We start from the raw sequence: 6,062 nt of genomic DNA on the forward strand, positions 1-6,062 counted from the left end.
ATAAGAGTTTGTGTTACCTGTGAGTTCGAGGCCAACCTGGTCTGCAGAGCGAGTTCCAGGACAGCCAGGGCTACACAGAGAAACCCTGCCTTGAAAAACCAAAAACAAGCAAACAAAGAGTTCGTGTTGCTGCTTGTTGGAGAGACTTAAATAAACAAACAAAACGACACTGTTTTCATATAATCTTTCAGGTGACTATGGCGGTTAACCTTGCCTTCCAACTTGTATAGACTTGAAACCACGGAGGAACCATTCCTCTGGCCATGTCTGGGAGGAGTTTCCATTTACCTAAGGAGGGAAGACCAAGTTGAAATGTGGGTGCCACCATCCCACGGTGTCCCCCTCTGAAGTTCCAGACTGCAAGGGAGGAAGGGACTGAGCACCAGCATCCAGCTCTCTGTTTCCTGGTTGCATGCAACCAGCTGCTTCCTGCTCTCACTGCCCTGCCTCCCCACGGAGATGAATACTACCCTCAGACTGCTGAAATAAACATGTTCTTGGGCCAGCAAGACGGCTGAACAGATAAGGGGGCTTGCCGCCATGGCTGATGACCTGAGTTCCATCCTAGAACCTTTCAGAGGTAGAGGAGTGACTCTGGCAAGTTGTCCATTGTGTTCTCTCTCTGTCTCCCTCATACACACACATACATACACACACACACACACACACACACACACACACACACACACACACACACAGTAATAAAAAAAAAAATCAGAATAAGCCCTTCTTACCTTAGGCTGCTTTTATGAGGTATTTGCCTCAGCCACAGGACAAGAAGCTGACAGAGACCAAGGCACTTCCTGGATTTCAAAGTGGCTCCTGCCTCCAGGAATCCTTCTGTCCAGACAAGCTAGGATAGCTGACTCCTTGCTCAGGGCCTTGTAAATGTCAGGGGTAGATTTTTAGCCTATAGCATGTCTCCAATAAATCCTAACAGAGGTTAACATGACCGGGCAGGAGATCTCCATCCAACTCACTGGCCCGGAGACTGAGAACAGTGCCGGAGGAAACGGAGACACTGTGACTCTTTTAGAATTCATGGGGTTTGCATTTTTTATATTGCCTATTTGCTAACATTTAATTATAACTCACAAGCCGTCATTTGGGAGTTCTTTGTGGACATGCATAAAGATAAATAAAAATGTGAGTTTCTCAGTTCGTCCATTTCTGTGGCTAAATGTAAACAACAAGCCATTCTTGTGTGGCTCTCTTGCTATATATACACTGTCCTCCTGGTCTGGTGACTGCCATGTTTTCACACTGGGGACATTCTTTTCAGTGTTTTGGGTATTTCAAATGGCCTGTTCCACATCTGAAGCTCTGCCTGGGGTTCCCTGGAGCAGGGAGCCTGGGGTGTGTCTTACAGAGAGAATGCATTTAAACGAGCCGGGAAATCAGAAGTTCAAGGTCGTCTTCAACTACGTGGGGCTACATGATACCCTGTCAACAAACGAGCAAAAACAGAAAAACATATTTAAAGGGGAGAGGATGCAAAAAGAACAATGACAATAAATAAATAAATACATACATACATACATACATACATACATACATATATATATATATATATATATATATATATATATATATATACATGAAAGGAAGTTTGTGATAAGAGGTTTGCAGAACCGTAACTGTATATTGATTTGGAACTGGCTAATTTTCATCAGGGGAAATAAGAACTGACTGTGTGCTGAGGGTGTTGCTCAGAGGTACGGCACTTGCCTTGTGTATGTGAGACCCTGAGTTCACTCTCCAGCAGTGCAAAAAAAGGAGGGAGATCAGAAGGACTGTATGCTGTACACACCCTCAGAAGCAGGAAGATGCATCAGAATTTCATGTTTACAGGATTGAAAATATACAGCAAATGGCCTGCTCTGACCACACAGGGTCCAGATGGTGATGAGAGGCTCCTGAGGACAAGCCCTGCTGGATACATGAGTGCCAGCATCCTTCACCCAGTTACCCAACACTGCACCCAGGGCCTGACTGCCTAGAGGCTCTCGGTTCTGCCAGATATCTAGATCATCCTCCGGAGATGTTCTGCAAGTGAGAGGCAGGTTTGATTCAGCCCAGGACAAAAAGGAAATAGAATTGTGTTGAGATGACTGGGCCAGCCAGAGTGTCTGTGACCATAGCCTGCACCCCAATATCCTTCACACAGTTCAGCTGCAGATTGGCTACTCATCTCCCCACACCTTACCTAACTTCTTCCAGCTGTCACTGATGCCTCAGAACGGAAGTCCAGCCATTGGTCCATCTTGTCTCACTCCCTCCACCCACTCCATGAACTGTGTCACCAGCCCCGGCAGCCACTCACCCCTTTGTCCCTTTTTTTTTTTTTCCATTGTAAAGCATACATAGCCTGAGAATTATGTTTTTAACCTTTTTCTGAATGTACATTTCCGTTCCCTTGAGTTCATTCATGTCCAACCATCACCATCATCCCCTCTCCAGGATTCTTTCAGCTTCACACATCGACTCTGTCCCTACCAACAGTCCATTCTTCATCCCCTACCAACCACAGCTCTGTGGTCTGATTTCCTGTGAATCTGACTGATCTCTGTTTCATTGCTATAGACTACTGTGATGTTAACATAGGCAGACATTGTGTGTCTTTCCATAATGCCGGGGATTATTGAATAACAACAAATCTGCCAGCCCCTAGGTTTCCTTGCTTTCTCTTGATCTTGCTTGGGAACTGCAGCCTTGCCCACCAGGAGTTCTTTACTCCGTTCCCATGTTTTGGTGGTTTTGTTCATGCATATAGGTGTTTTGCCTGCAGAGGCCAGAAGAGGGTATCGATCCTCTGGGTGAGTAACCATGTGGGTGCTGAGAAAGGAATCATGACATGTGTTGTTTGAATTCTAAAAGGTCTTATAATAAAAACCAGAAAATGGGGTGAAAGCTGAAAGATCACAGAAGCAGAGCAGCCACAGCCAACCTCACCTCGCCAACTCCTCAGCCGAACCTGTTTCCACGAATCCTCAGACTGAAAGCCACTGAGTCCTCACCTAAGAGTCTCAGCTGAACTGCTTTAGTTCCTGTTTCCTCGCACCTTATATACCTTTCTCCGCCCCTGCTGTCACTTCCTGGGATTAAAAGCATGTGTACTTCCCATTACTGAGATTAAAGGTGTGTGCCACCACTGCCTGGCTCTATTTCCAGTGTGGCCTTGAACTCATGGAGATCCAGACAGTTCTCCGCCTCCCAAGTGATAGGATAAAGGGTGTGTGCCACCACTGTCTGGCCTCTATGTCTAATCTAGTCGCTGGCTCTGTCCTCTGATCCTCAGGCAAGTTTATTAGGGTATACAATATATCACCACACATGAGTCCTCTGGAAGATCAGTCAGTGCTCTCTCTTAACCACTGAGCCTTCTCTCCAGGCCCCCATTCCAATCTTAACCACTGGTTATCACTAACGCCCAGGTAACTCATAGAACATAGGTTACAGAACAGCTAAGATGGCCGGGCGGTGGTGGCGCACACCTGTAGTCCCAGAACTTGGGAGGCAGAGGCAGGTGGATCTCTGGGAGTTGGAGGCCAGCCTGGTCTACAGAATGAGTGTCAGGACAGCCAGGGCTACACAGAGAAACTCAGAGAGGGTGAAAACAGCTCCGGGGCCCCCGAGGCTTCCCTAAACCAGAGGCTGAACTGATACCGGTCAGCTGACCTCACTCAGACCTCACTCAGCTGGTCAGATAAAAGATTGACCTTATTACTCAGCCCTGAGCTGTTCCCACACTGGCTGCCAAGATATCCAGCAGGTTCTGGCAGAGGAAAGTGCTCCAAAGGCCAGTCATAGAGAGAGTGTTTCACGGAATCAAGCCCTGGAGACAGAGTTGGGGGCTCATCACTTTTACGTACACTCTGGATGGAGGGTGGGTGGATGCTGCCTTACTCCAGGGTTTAGCGGCCCTCCTTTCTCCAGGTGAGGGGTTATGTCATCTGCCAGCGTATTGCAACCTCCTGGCCTGATTTCCCTTCAGTGGCTTTGAGGAGATGCACTGTGATGTGCCCACTGGTGACCAATTTGTGTTTGTGTAGATAAGCAATTGATCATCCAGTGCTGGAAGGATAACATTCACTCATACCCCCACAGGGCAGAGTTATCTGCCTCAGCACTTTCTCTCAGAGGAGCCAACTGCTGTTGTTGACAGAGGAGTCATTCCAGGCCAGCCAGGGCCAAAGCCACTGTTCTTACTGCAGAAGAACCCACCCTAGCAGGGCATGGCAGTAATCCTCACTTGTGTGGGTGGGCTCACATGTATATGTCTGATTGGCTTATTTAGCATGATGTCCTGAGCGGTGTGCAGTGTTCAACATCCTTCCTTTTGTTCAGACAGACTCTCAGGTAGCCCAGGCTAGCCTTGAATTCTCCTCATAGTTGAGGATGACCTTGAATTCCTGATCCTCTTGCTTCAACCCCTCGAGTGCTGGAAGCAAGGGAGTAAAGGCATGCATCACCATGTTTTTCCTCCTCCTCATCACCACATTCATTTGCTGTGTGTGTATGGTGTGTGTGTGTGTGTGTGTGTGTGTGTGTGTGTGCAGACACACATGTACCACGCCTCAAGTGTGGAAGTCATAGGACAACTTTCAGGAGTCTATTGTCTCCTTCGACTGCTGACCCTTGTCATTCCCAACATCAACAGCAAATGACACCATGTTTAGGGGCTGGAGAGATGGCGCAGCTGTTAGGAGCACTCTCTTCCAGAGGATTCAAGTTCGGTTCCCACACACATCAGGTGGTTCACAACCACCTGTAACTCCAGCACTAGGGTATCTGATGCCCTCTTCTGGCCTTCTTGGGTACACATAGAGACACATACTCTCTCTCTCTCTCTCTCTCTCTCTCTCTCTCTCTCTCTCTCTCTCTCTCTCTCTTTCTCTCTCTCTCTCTCTCTCTCTCTCTCTCTGATATATATATATATATATATATTATGTATTATATATATAATATATTTATATATGAATCTTTAAAAAAAGTGGCAGGGGATTTCAAGTTACAAAAATCTATCCTCCAAGAACAAACTTTTTTGGTTGTTTGATTTTTTTTTTTTTTTAAGACAGGCTTTCCTTGTGTAGCCCTGGCTTTCTGTAAACTTGCTCCATAGACCAGGCTGGCCTTGAACTTAAGAGTTCTGCCTGTCTCTGCTTCCCAAGTGTTGGGATTAAAGGCATGCACCACCATACCAGCAAGAACAGACTTTATTTATTTATTTATTTATTTATTTATTTATTTATTTTCCTTCTTTCTTCCCTTTCTCTCTCTCTCTTTCTTTCTTCCTTCCTTTCTTTCTTTTGAGACAAGATTTCTCTCTGTAAATATCCTGGCTGTCCTGGAACTCTCTTTGTAGAGCAGGCTGGCCTCGAACTCACAGAGATCCACCTGCCTCTGCCTCCCGAGTGCTGGGATTAAAGGCGTGCGCCATCACACCTGGCACAGTTTTTCTGAACAAGTCAGTTCAACATGTGTATTGAGTGAGTAGCTATGTCTCATTACTGCTGCACTGCTGGTCCGTGGAATGCACAAGAAAGCTCGACTCTCACAGTAACTGCCTCAAAGGACCAACACACGGAGTCTTTTGGAACACAAAGATGGTTCTTGCTACTTCAAAACACAGAAAGTCGAATTCAAATATTGCCACAAAAGCTAACCAAAGTGAACAAAAACCTACAACGGAATTGAAACTAGAAAACAAATTAGCTTTATGTCCATCTCCCTTCATGACTGTGTCCTCCTGTACACCACCTTTCCTCATCACGGCCTGCCTTTTAAAGGCTGGCTAATATTCCACTGTGTGGATGGAGTACACGTGCTAGCTCTCTGTGTGACCCACTCCAACTCTTTACTTGCTCCATCTGGGCCTCTAGTCCTCACCCCTCAGGGATGATCCCCAGGGCTGCGATCCCCCCAAAATTGGCCCTCCCACCCACCAAACAAGACAAAGGAATCCTGCACATGTTCTCTCCAGTCTCGTGGGTCTTAGGGGTCAGAATAGCAAATCCTAGAGTGCTGGGAGAGAGGAGAGATCATGGGGAATATGGTCCCCC

This window comes from Peromyscus eremicus, chromosome 20 (genome assembly GCF_949786415.1).
Source record: "Peromyscus eremicus chromosome 20, PerEre_H2_v1, whole genome shotgun sequence".
In the NCBI taxonomy this organism is placed as follows: Eukaryota; Metazoa; Chordata; class Mammalia; order Rodentia; family Cricetidae; genus Peromyscus; species Peromyscus eremicus.